Source organism: Schistocerca piceifrons, chromosome 5 (assembly GCF_021461385.2).
Source record: "Schistocerca piceifrons isolate TAMUIC-IGC-003096 chromosome 5, iqSchPice1.1, whole genome shotgun sequence".
NCBI lineage: Eukaryota > Metazoa > Arthropoda > Insecta > Orthoptera > Acrididae > Schistocerca > Schistocerca piceifrons.
This window is the reverse complement of record NC_060142.1, coordinates 493,630,201-493,644,600: the sequence shown is the minus strand read 5'-3', so window position 1 is coordinate 493,644,600 and position 14,400 is coordinate 493,630,201.

Below are 14,400 nucleotides of genomic sequence, written 5' to 3'. Positions count from 1 at the left end.
ATATATTATACTAGAACTGACATGTGATTACATTTTCACGCAATTTGGGTGCAAGGATCCTGAGAAATCAGTACCCAGAACAACCACCTCTGGTTGTAATAACGGCCTTGATACGCCTGGGCATTGAGTCAAACAGAGCTTGGATGGCGTGTACAGGTACAGCTGCCCATACAGCTTCAACACGATACCACAGTTCTCCAAGAGTAGTGACTGGCGAATTGTGACGAGCCAGTTGCTCGGCCACCATTGACCAGACGTTTTCAATTGGAGAGAGATCTGGAGTATGTGCTGGCCAGGGCAGCGGTTGAACATTTTCTGTATCCAGAAAGCCCCGTACAGGACCTGCAACATGCGGTCGTGCATTATCCTGCTGAAAGGTAGTGTTTCGCAGGGATCGAATGAAGGGTAGAGCCATGGGTCGTAACACATCTGAAATGTAACGTCCACTGTTCAAAGTGCCGTCAATGCGAACAAGAGACGTGTAACCAATGGCACCCCATACCATCACGCCGGGTGAATCGCCAGTATGGCGATGACGAATATACGCTTCCAACGTACTATACTTAACATCAGGATTGATGGTCACGAAGTCAATGAAGTTAAGGAATTCTGCTACCTAGGCAGTAAAATAACCAATGACGGACGGAGCAAGGAGGACATCAAAAGCAGACTCGCTATGGCAAAAAAGGCATTTCTGGCCAAGAGAAGTCTACTAATATCAAATACCGGCCTTAATTTGAGGAAGAAATCTCTGAGGATGTACGTCTGGAGTACAGCATTGTATGGTAGTGAAACATGGACTGTGGGAAAACCGGAACGGAAGAGAATCGAAGCATTTGAAATGTGGTGCTATAGACGAATGTTGAAAATTAGGTGGACTGATAAGGTAAGGAATGAGGAGGTTCTACGCAGAATCGGAGAGGAAAGGAATATGAGGAAAACACTGCTAAGGAGAAGGGACAGGATGATAGGACATCTGCTAAGACATGAGGGAATGACTTCCATGGTACTAGAGGGAGCTGTAGAGGGCAAAAACTGTAGAGGAAGACAGAGATTGGAATACGACAAGGAAAGAATTGAAGATGTAGGTTGCAAGTGCTACTCTGACATGAAGAGGTTAGCACAGGAAAAGAATTCGTGGCGGGCCGCATCAAACCAGTCAGTAGACTGATGACCAAAAAAAAATAGTGCGTTTACCGCGATGTCGCCAAACACGGATGCGACTATCATGATACTGTAAACAGAATCTGGATTCATCCGAAAAAATGACGTTTTGCCATTCGTGCACCCAGATTCGTCGTTGAGTACACCATCGCAGGCGCTCCTGTCTGTGATGCAGCGTCAAGGGTAACCGCAGCCATGGTCTCCGAGCTGATAGTCAGTGCTGCTGCAAACATCGTCGAACTGTTCGTGCAGATGGTTGTTGTCTTGGAAACGTCCCCATCTGTTGACTCAGGGATCGAGACGTGGCTGCACGATCCGTTACAGCCATGCGGATAAGATGCCTGTCATCTCCACTGCTAGTGAAACGAGGCCGTTGGGATCCAGCACGGCGTTCCGTGTTACCCTCCTGAACCCACCGATTCCATATTCTGCTAACAGTCATTGGATCTCGACCAACGCGAGCAGCAATGTCGCATCACGAAAAATCGCAATCGCGATAGGCTACAATCCGACCTTTATCAAAGTCGGAAACGTGATGGTACGCATTTCTGCTCCTTACACGAGGCATCACAACAACGTTTCACCAGGCAACGCCGGTCAGCTGGTGTTTGTGTATGAGGCATCGGTTGGAAACTTTCCTCATGTCGGCACGTTGTAGGTGTCGCCACAGGCGCCAATCTTGTTTGAATGCTCTGAAAAGCGAATCATTTGTATATCACAGCATCTTCTTCCTGTGGGTTAAATTTCGCGTCTGTAGCACGTCATCTTCGTGGTGCAGCAATTTTACTGGCCAGAAGTGTATAAAAATTCCAAGTGTTATCAAAACAACGTACCCACAAACTATTACCCAACATAAACTCGTATGCTTAGCTTTGACAAAACAGAACCTAATTCCAACTGAACTGTAACTGGTCTTAATACAACATGTCTTTATGTGAAATGCGCAACTGAAGTAAAACAATTATCTGGCCCTAATCAAAATTTCGACTTACCTCGCGGCTTGACAGCATTGTCGCAGATTTCTCGAAAGGACAATAGCAAACAGACAGCGGCTAAGCTGCTATTTTTAAATAAAATTTGCAAACTATGTTCAGATTGTTGCATATAATGTGTTCAATGCAGTAATGCGAATAATAAACCTTCTTTAAACGTTGGTACGGGGAGAGTAACTATACCTATGAAATAATATTCCAAAGCAACTATTTTAGAATGAATTATGTGTGCAAAAACAAAGAGTAAAAATTCGTGTGACATTTACACATAATATTTTCCTTAACAATAGTATGCTTAACAAAGTAAACAATGATTTAAAAAGGGTACAATGTGAAAAGAGAATTTCTATAAAAGACAAACAGCTTAATCAGTTTATATGTTAATGCAGGATTCAGGGAAGTGGGGTGGTCTTTCTCACAGCCGTGAGCTGACAGTAATCGTTCCGATAAACTAGCTGCACAAATAAATAAATACCATTATTCAAAATGCATATTGTTTTGGCCTTTCAATATATACATCATATTCATCTTTGCTGTCCTTTGCAATAAATCTTTCGTCATCTAACAGATACAATCACAAGTCAACAAAACCCTACTTAATTCGTCCATCACCTACCACACTTGAACTAAGAATGTATCAGGCTGCGCAGAGGCAAAGACTGTACCACGACAAGACCAGAGATTGTTTAACAGTAACATAACTTGGTCTCTGTGACGTGCGCATCGATTACTTCCAAAAATCAAAATGGCATCCCCACCTTACATGCGCAACAAAATACAAAATATAGGGAGCACTTATAAAACTAGTCACACAGTATTTATGAAGAGCTAGTAAATTACATCACATAAGATAAGATTTTCTAAAACTAAATAAAATAAAGATAAAAAATGAGAGCCCAGATAATTCTCCCATGTTATCAATTAATATATCACTAAATGTTAGGACAGTAAACCTAGGTCAAAAGAGAATAGGTAATGTGTCGTTATGCACATAAAACAGACTGCAAGTTGCCTAAAGCCTTATACTTCTTACATCTGTCTGATCGGTTTTGAAAGTTATTGGGGTTATTTTTGATGTAGTTGTAAATTTCTACTTCTTCAAGAATGTTCATAATAATACTTTTAGACACTGTATGCAATATTGCAAGTGCTGAATCTATGTTATTGTTTGTTCTCAATTCAATATTGTACCACTTGATGATGGACTTAAGGCCGAAATTGCAGTTATGAAGTAAATAATCTCTAGAGTCATTGGTGAATAATATGTCTCTCAAAAAATCTACATGACTGTAAAACCCAACTATAAGAAATTAAAAATTGTGGTGTAACACAGTTACAAATAAAAGGAAATGTATGTTTAGTATGATTAAAACCAGCCTACACGAATCTCTCCATGTAAATTATAAAAGTAATGAGGATAGCCGCCATGACAATTAGGACTTTCGCTGACGTTAACCACGTGGTTGATTAGGGTGACGTAAGTAGTGCAAAACTGCAACCGAAATCTAATGAGCCTTTCTTTCAAGAGCCAATTAACTAAAAAGTACAGTGTCTTAGTTTTTCTGTAATACTTTAAAACATACAATATTGGACAGATACTGAAAACATTAATCGGTCACATCCTCCTAATAACACATACTTCTTAAAAACGTTAATGCAGTTGAAGATATAGTTGCTGCCAAACTGCAACATGGCTAACATGATGGTGGTACATGCGTAGCATACATGTGGTGTGACGGGTGCTGATGACCTCGTCGCTTAGTGCCCTAAACAGTTAATCATCACCATCATCATCATTACGAGCAGTGATGTGAACAGAAACAAATATACGAGGTGAACGTAAAGTCTTACATGTTTACAAAAAATTACTTCTAACGTACTTGCTGGGTACAGCTTGCAGTTTGTTGTAAATGGCAGGTTAATTCAAAAAGTTTTTTATGGATACACATATACGTATGCTCTGTTTGTTGCCCGTAGAACGTCTAGGTGATACTCACTTCCTCTCTATGTTTGTGCCAACATCTCTTCCATCACTGCCTCCACAGAGTCTCGTATTCGTGCCATAGGAGTTTGCACATCACGAAGATCAGGAAGTTTTGAACTGAAAACTTCATTCTTAAGTTAAACCTACAAAAAAGTGAAGAGGTGTTATGTCTGGTGAATGTGGTGCCCATCATGCTGAACTGTCTCTACCGAGCCATCCAAAAACTGACGAACAAATGACTCTCCAGTGTGTCTGTGTACCGCAATACTAAAACACTATCCATGGTCGAAATTACTGTAGCTGAACTGTAATAAGCAACTATGGACGCCATTTTGACGGCAGCACCTTTAAATTACTCTACTTGTAACGAGTGGGAGAGAAAATAAATCAAATGCAGAAGCGTATCCGTAAGAGTTCAGTTACCATTTACAAAAAAATTCATAGACAGGTGGAAGTGTATAAAAATCTTCATTAGTTACGCTACCATTTATAACGTAGCTGTGCCTAGCATAATTCCTTACGAACAAAATTTTTGTAGTCAGGGAAAGAATTGATGCTCAACCCGTATACTACTTACTTAAACAAAGTTAAAGAATATAATTCAATATTTTTGATAAAAACTTAATGAACTTTACGAGTCTATTTCAACTTGAACCTAACTTTGAAAAACTTGACTTAGAAAACCGTTTACAGTTCTCCTGTACTGAAAACTAATAATGTAGTCTATCTGGACTACTCAGCATTCATTACTTTTGAACATTGACTGTCAGATTCAGTTTCATGCTTTTTCATCCTTGACATTCTTACTACAGTGTCGTTCACAAACAAGGCTTGTAAAGGACTCTAACCCAAGTAATATGGAATACGAAAATAGTAGGCTACACACACAAAGGTGAAATTCCACATCCAGTGCATTCAAATGAGAAAAACGCAAACTGAGCCAGGCAATTACAGTTTTAGATAATACTGTGCCTAGAGGTGTTGTGCAGCTGAGTCGAGGCGGAAGGCTTTGTTCTCGTCCCCGTGGTTCCTGTTCCTACATACGACTCATTCATAGCACATTTGACTGGACTCAAGCTGTTCTTTCCGGTTCAGTATCTGGTAACTTGCTGTGGAGGCTAGCAAGTCATTCTTCTAGACCTCTGATACGCAAAGTCGATCACTCAAGACTATTTGGTGCACTACTTAATTTAGAGAATCGTTTAGCAAGCGCGAGACCGTTCCAGAGATGCTCAACAAACTCCAGCAGCAGGCGCTAGAAGAGTGGTACTGAGTATCAGTGAGAGGTTTACTGGTGAAATTCCTAGAGTGTACAGTCCTAGAAGAATCGGACAATCCATTACTTCAGTCTATTTAAATTTCGCGAAATGACAACGTCGGGAAGACGTGGTCAGAGGAATTCAACTTCGTATGGAGACATAGTGACAGTCATTATTCCCTTTCACTATTCGTGAATGGAACATGGGAACGAGGAAATGATGGTACTGCAAGTATCCTCGACCACTGCTGTATTTTGCTTGCAGAGTATAGATGTAGATGTGCAGACTAGGATCTACATCTACATTATATTCCGCAAGCCACCATATGGTGTGTGGCGGAGGGTACTTTCGGTACCACTATCTGATCCCAGCCAGCCGGAATGGCCGAGCGGTTCTAGGTGCTACATTTGGGAACCGCGCGACCGCTACGATCGCAGGTTCGAATCCTGCCTCGGGCATGGATGTGTATGATGTCCTTAGATTAGTTACGTTTAAGTAGTTCTAAGTTCTAGGGAACTGATAACCTCACCAGTAAGTCCCTTAGTGCTCAGAGCCATTTGAACCATTTATCTAATCCCTCCAACCCTCTTCGACTCGCGAACAGTGCGCGGGAAGATTGTCGGTAAGCCTCTCTATTGGCCCTAATTTCTCTAATTTTTCTCTTCGTGGTCAATACGCGAGATGTACGTGGAGGAAGTAATATGTTGAAATCTCTCCGTGATGCACAACGCCTCTCTTGTTAACGTCTGCCAATGGAGTTTGTTTAGCATCTCCGCAACGCTCTCTCGCGAACTAAACGATCCTGTGACGAAACGCGCCGACCATCGTTGGATCTTCTCTAATTCCTCTATCAGTCCTACCTCATAAGGATCGCAGACAGATGAACAGTACTCAAGAATCGGGCGAACTAGCGCCTTATAAGCCAATTCTTTCGTCGATGGGTTACATTTCCTTAAAATTCTTCCCATGACTGTGAGTTTGGTGTCTGCTATTCCCACTATCTGTTGTATGTGGTCATTTCACTTAAGGTCGCGCTGGGCAGTTACGCCTAGATATTTTACGACACGCACTGTCCCCAGCTGTTTGTCAAGACCATTATAGCTGTACAGTAGTGGATTTCTTTTCTTATGTATGCGGAATATGTTGCATTCAGGCTCGACTGCCAGAGCCTGCACCATTCGTCAATGCTCTGAGGTCGTTCTGCAAATTCTTACTGTCTTCTGGCGTTGCTACTTTGGTATAGACACCTGCATCAGCTGAGAATAGACTCAAAGAGCATCCGACGCTTTCAACTAGATCATTTATGAATACTGTGAACAGCAACGGTCCTATCACACTTCCCTGTGGTACTCCGGATATTACCTTTACATCTGTCGATTTAGTTCCGTTAAGAGGGACGTGTTGAGTTCTATCTGCACGAAAGTGTTCAATCCAATCGCAAGTCTGCTCCGATACTCCGTAAGCTAATATTTATTTTCATTAAACGGCAAATGCCTTACTGAAATCAAGGAACTCGGTATCAACCTGAGGGCCGTTGTCCACTGCGCTGTGAATCTCACGGAGGAACAGAGCGAACTGAGTTCAGCAGGAACTCTGTTTGCGGAATCCATGTTGATTTTTACAGAGGAGATATTCAATTTCCAAAAACGTCATAATTCTTGAGCATAAAACATTTTCCACAGCTCTAAAACAGATCGACGTCAACGATAAAGGTCCATAATTGCGTGGATCTGTCTTACGACCTTTTTTAAAAACGGAAATGACTTGCGCTTTTCTCCAGTCATTAGGTACCTTTCGTTGCTTAAGCGATCTACGATAAATTATTGCTAGGAGGGGAGCAAGTTCTTTCGCAGAATCTTTATAGAATCTTATAGGTATCTCATTTGGTCCTCACGCCTTTCCACTACTAAGCGATTGTAGCTGCTTTTCAGTGCCAAGATCGGTTATCTCAATATCTGTCATTTCGACGTTCGTATGACGATTGAAAGGAGGGACAATGTTACGATCTTCCGCGGCGAAACAGTTTCAGAATACCGCATTCAGTATTTCAGTCTTCTCTCCGTTATCTTCCGTTTCGGTGCCGGTGTGGTCGCTGAGAGAATGAATAGATGATTTTGACCCACTTACTGATTTTACATACGACCAGGATCTCTTAGGGTTTTTACTCAGGTCGGTTGCAACGTCGTAATTTTAAGTCATTGAACCCTTCTCTCATTGCTCTCTTTACGCTCATTTTCGATTCGTTCAGCTTTTGTTTGTGCGCTAAATTTTTACTTCTCTTGAATCTGAGATGAAGTGCTCTTTGTTTACGTAGCGCTTTTCTAACTCGGCTATAAAACCACGGTGGATCTTTCCCATCCTTTAAAACCTTACTCGGAACATACTTTTCTATGGCATATTGAACGATGCCGTTGAGTTTTTTCCATTTGTTCTCCACATCTTCGTCCTCATCACCGAATATTTGATGCTGACTGCTGAGATATTCTGAAATTTGTGTCCTGTAACCCTTTCTTAACATTCCCTGTAGGACCCGTCATCATAGATGTTGTCACAGCCTCATGATCACCGATACCTTCCTCTACGTTAACTGATTCTATAAGTTCAGGTCTGTTTGTCGCCAGGAGGTCTAAGACTTTACCCTCACGATTTGGTTCTGTAACTATCTGCTCAAGGTTATTTTCAGACAGGACATTCAGAACAATGCCATACGAATCCCTATCCATAGGACAAGTTTTGATGGCATAACACTCCCAATCTATACCTAGCAAGTTGAAGTCATCCCCTATTACAACGGCATGATCAGGAAAATTACCAATGATATTCTGCAAGTTCTGTCTGAAGCGCACTACAACTACAGAGTGGCCTATAAAAGCATCCGATCACTAATTTTGGCCGTTCTTTGATACTCAATTTCACCCAGATTAATTTACATTCGGAATCCGTGATAACCTCGCTAGATTGTATCGAATTTTTTACTGCAATAAACACGCCACCACCATCGGCGATTAACCTATACTTACGGCAAACACTCCAGTCTGAACTTAGGATTTTTTTGTCACTGACGTCTGATTTCAACTAGCTTTCTGTTGCCAATGCTATGTATGCATTATAACCTTCAGTAAGCGATACAAATTCTGGGAGCCTTCCTTGAACGCTCCTGCAGTTTGCTAAAACATATTAATCTTTTCTATCTTTGATCTGCGATGACCAAGATTCTCTAAGGTCACTGTGGCTGATTGAACAGGCAAATCGTCTTTGATCCCAAGGAAATGGTTCTCTAACCTAAAAGACGTACTCCGCTAGCCTAGTAGCCGCTTCCTGCGTGTAGTGCACGCCTAACATTTTAAGGGGAACCCTGCAATTCTGCACCCGATAGAGGAGGTCGAGAAATTCGCATCCCATACCTTCGCATATTTAGACCTTCCACTCTGCTCCAAACCAGAGGACCGCGACCAACCCTGGGTACGATGCTACAAATAGACAGCTTAGCCTGCACCCCACGTGCGTTGCCAATTGCCTTCACCAGGGATTTTTGCTTGGTAGGAGGACTGGCACAAATTGAACTGAGCCTCGTGAGTTGGAACCGTTTATAGCACTTGTAGATTTAGAGACAGGTTTTGACAATGTTGACCCGACTACACTCTTCGAAATTTGGATGGTAGCAGGGATAAAATACAGCGAGCGAAAAGTTATTTACAACTTGTGCAATGACGCCATTGGCAGAGGATGACACGGCAGTCGGTCGGTCCAGATTGGCCCATCGAGATCAAAACGCTTGTGTAGCAAACTAAGCAAATACGTTCGAAACTATTCGATGACAAACGCCTTTAGACAGGGATAACCAATTATACAACCCATCACATATCAATGGCTTAGGCCCTTCTGACTATGGTGCATATTTTGTCTGCAGGGGGAAGGGGTAGATTATGTTTGCAAACAGCAATAAGAACAGTTCTAGCAGCCGAGGATTTCCTCATTCAGTTTAAGCACGGTTGCGGCATCATCAAGAGTTGCCCTGTTTACATCAGCACATTGTGCATACGTAATGATAAATCGGTCGAAGGCATATAGTTTGATGGTACTAGAACGAATATTTCCCTTTGCTGCGGGTGTATACTGTTTTGATGTATCTTGACAGATTAAAACAATATGCTGGACTGGAACTGAAATCTTGCCTTTCGCGGGAAATTCTCTGATCGGCTTACTTCTTTTTTTCTTGAGTTTGTATTCTGCCCTTCAGCCTAACAACCAGCTCGCCAGTTTTGTCTTCAAAGACACAGAACCTCAGACTACCTCTTCTTCCCAATAGTGGCTTTGGATTCTTTCGGCGGAAAAACTGAAAATTCCTCGTTCATGAAAAGTAAAAGTCTTCCTTTTTATACGAACTCACCTGTATGGGCACAACGTAAAAATCCACTTCATAGCTTCAGTCCTGATTTTACCTTTTATTTATGAACGTCCCCTTCGAAAAATTGTGAATTACTGTGCTGGTAAACTTCTACGTTATTTGATACAAAGACAGCTGAGTAAAACTGAAAGTACTCAGACAGTTCTCTCTTTACTTATTCTGATCATCACTAAACTGACACACAATATTTTAGAGCAACGCAATCTGACTTCCAATAATCCCTACAGAAGAATGGCCCTGACTAACAATAACCTATACCTTTCATGAATCACTTACCTCACAAACATTTTCGTTACTCGAACTACTGCAATACAGTGAGCGCAAATACTGGCAGCTAAGTAAAACATTCTAACTACTGAAGGCACTAACTACTGATAGGCATAGTTAGCAAATGAAAGATTTTGATAGAGAACAAACAATATATTTACTTTAATAATGTTCAAAAGTCATAATATATATATAATTTTGTGACATCTAATTAAACAAATAATGAAGATTTTTTGTGAGGTAAGTGATTCACGAGAGGTATAGGCTATTGTTATTCAGTGCCATTCTTTTTTAGGGATCATTGAAAGTCAGATTGCGTTTCTATACCTTTCATGAATCACTTACTTCACAAAAATCTTCGTTACTCGAACTACTGCAATACAGTGAGCCCCAATACTGCCAGCTAAATAAAAGAGTCTAACTACTGAAGGCAATAACTACTGATAGACATAGCAAATGAAAGATTTTGATAGAGAACAAACAATGTATTTACCTTAATAGCGTTCAAAAGTCATCATATATGTATATATATCAATTCATGACATCCATCTTTACAAATTTACTTTTTCTGGCGGACACACGACCAGGTCGTCCGCTTATAGCAACCTCTCAAAACTCTGGCATCTCTCCGTCCACATCCACCACTGCTGGCGACTCACCTCCAACTGCCCAACGCTATGCGCTGTTCACATCCAACTGCCCAACATTACAATAGCGAATATTCCAAGAATGCCAACCAGCCACAGACTGCACATAGCACAGTCAGTGATTTTCAGACAGAGCGCTACGTGGCGTTACCAACACAAAAACCTAAACAGCCTACTTACATTTATTTTCCAAACTTCAAACCCCTAAATAAGTTCTACTACAGACCTACGATGCGAAGTGACACATTCGTTCTCGACATAAAACCTTAGACTGTAGCTAAGGATTTCTGTGCAATACATTTTCCTTCAAGGATGCTAGGATAGCGAGGTACAAAGGAGAACTGTGAAGGATTCTAGGATAGCTAGGTACAAAGGAGAGCTTTGTGAAGTTTGGAAACTGGTCGAGAGATACTGGTATATTTCTGTTGTGAAAGCTGTTTTTGATAGAAATTGTGGTTTTGGGTGTTTATTCGTACCTGGATAGCTCAGTTGGTAATAGGATGTTTTAATCTGCCTGGAAATTGTTTCAGTTTGATGTTATTTTATCGACGTGTATCTCTGTGAACTCAGCGACAATGACCTTATGAAGAATGCGTTTCGGTTTTATTACGTACTCCTCACTGCCAGCCACAAGCAGCAAATAATTTCTAAATACCTACCAGTCTTTGAAACACGTTTGTGTCTTATCACCATCGAATAAATTACTCGTAATGCCTCTAAAGGGAGAAGTAGATACAAATGTAGCTACGTGATGACGGATCTCGACTACAAACCAGTTATGAGAAAAAATGGCTTTCAAAGCTGTTATAGCTAGCTTCAACTCTCTTTAAAGGCTGTATGTGTTAGTTTGTTACATACATCGGTATACCTTCTTTTGTAACTTTATGGTGAGAAGTGCAGCTGCGTTCTGAATCTCCTGTTTGACCTGCAAAAGATTCTCGTATCTTATCTCGATGTAACCGTTCGTCATATAACCTCTCAGAATGCATTGTGCAGGCAGAAAAAAATGGATAGTTTATGAATGTACTATCTTAGCGTGACTTGGCGCGAAAAATACTTATTTTATGAGAGGTATAAATGTCTTAGTGGAAGTAGTCCATTGCCAACACGAAGGAGTGTGCAGAATTTATAGAACTTCTGCAAAAGAACGGCAACATTTACTGTAGTAAACTCTTGTTACTGTGCACAGCGAAAATGTTTGTTGTTGTACAAACATCGCGAATGTTTGGAAGTTGTCTACATTTAGTAACAGAAGCACGGGCACCAGCACTACTCTTTTAGCAATCGAGATGGTGGAGACAACGGAACAAGACAAAATCCAGTTGTCTGCAGGTGAACAGAGTTTTTTCAAATCACAAGAGAAATACAAATATCTGAAGCTTAGTTGACAATGTACAAGGAATTAGTGATTGGTCTAAAGGGAGTATATAAGTAGCTGACATATGTTTTTCATTCTGTGAAATACTCAGATCCAGAGACACAGATCTATAGCACCATCGTTCACCAAATTGTACTTGAGGACTCCGAAACATGGGTGTCTAGGAAGTCGAATAAAAAGAAACTAGATTTCTTCGTAAGAAAGGTTTTCACAAAGATACCTTAATCAGTTAAACATGGAGGAGAACGGAAATTACGGACAAACAACGGATCCACTGGGTTCGTTGTGTGACGAAGTTTTCTAAAAAATCAGTTGCCAGATACGTAATGGTGGAAATAGATATGGAAAAAGCACTCCTTTGCTGACCAGGTCTGTGTTAGTCCCTCGAGCTACAGAATGAGCTAATCCTGCAATGTGTTTCAGTAAATTGGAAGAGGGAAGCACCAGATTAAGGCAGTGCGTGGTTCTGTGCACTGTAGGGGTTGCCCACTCGCATCCTGGAAACACCTACTGTTTTGTGAGGATGCAGACCAAGGAACTGTGTGGCGTCGTTAGACGCAATAAAACAGTATTCAAGATTATTCCATTTATTACTCAGAATATAAATCGTTCTCTGCAATGGCAAGTGGCTACTTAATTTGGAGGGGAATCCGATGAATCCGATAGGGACTCAACACTGTCGAGAACGCTGTATCAGCTCGGAGTGGAGGTCGGTAACACCCTGGTGCGGAGGTTTGCCACCTGCTGGCGAGGTAGGTACGCCTCGTTGGAGAGGTTGGTGACCACGTCATATGTGTTTGACACACACGCCGATTTGGCCAGTACTCATTCCCTCCCAGATCACTGCCCACGTTGTCCCATAAGGTGGACCACGATGTCATGTTGAATGTTGAACCAGGCCTACCTGTACAGTAGGCCATCAGAGTCGTTCGACATTGAAGTTTTATGACATCTTCTACCCTGGACTGGAGCCATGTTGGCATATCCCTGGAATACCCATCAGTGTTGGCTGCTGTGCTGACTTCAGTACTGGATTCTAGAGTTCATCATCCATGGCTACAGATCGCTGTTGTCCTCATAAGGCAGCAAGTGTAAGACCGAAACCAGAAAAATCTCAAAACCAGATGTTGTAATACCATAACTAGAGAATTGAGTGTGAATGACATGAACGCCATCGATCCTTCTGATCGAGTAGCCTCTGCTAGAGGGGGTGGATTATTTATGTCATCTAGGAGGGACACCGCTCTATGACATTTATTTTTAATGGCTGGATAGTTTCTGATCTTTTCGAGTCGTTAGCGGTCTTCAGTTTCGCTACACTTGCTCGATGAATTTCTTACAGTGTCTTTATTCCTTAGTCAAACTCTTGCTAATCTTTATATATGTAGAAGCGAAGCGAAGAATGAAAATTTGTACCAAGGCCAGGATTCGATCCAGGTCTTCTGCACGCTAGACAGATATGCTAACCACTTCATCACTCTGAAGCAGTGGCTTTGCACAACTGCACAGACTACCTCCTTTCTCCGTCCAAATTCCCAATCACGCCTCAGTCCACTTAGTGTTCTGCCTAATTTGGACTGAGGACGGAGGTGTGCTAGAGCAGTCTGCCCAGTTGTGCAAAGCCACTGCGCCAGGGTAGTGTGGTAGTTAGCACATCTCTCTAATGAGCAGAAGACGTTAGTTCATATCCAGGCCTTGGTATAAATTTTCATTCATTGCTTCAGTCCGCATATATACCTGGTGGTTGTAATTGAACTTTCCCTATTTAACACGTTATAACAGTGAAACTAACCCCGTACGAGGACCAGACTTGGTAGCGTTAATGTAAAGGACATGGGGAAGAGAAATAATGCAGAATCAATTCAATTGAAACACTTCTAATGTGCCTCTACGGTGCATAATACCATTAAATGCCAGTACCCTAACTGCTACAAAAGGGGCTCAATATGCTTCCCATCAGTGTCTAGAAAATTCTGAAAACGCAGGATTGAAGGCTGCACAGGAGAACGAAGCATGTCCGTAGGTAAGGTGGCTACCTCCCTTAGCCGGCCGAAGTGGCCGTGCGGTTCTAGGCGCTACAGTCTGGAACTGAGCGACCGCTACGGTCGCAGGTTCGAATCCTGCCTCGGGCATGGATGTGTGTGATGTCCTTAGGTTAGTTAGGTTTAATTAGCTCTAAGTTCTAGGCGACTGATGTCCTCAGAAGTTAAGCACATAGTGCTCAGAGCCATTTGAACCCAGCTACCTCCCTTGATGTGCTGCGCTTTGGATCAGCACATGTGTCAATGTTCCCCTGATAAT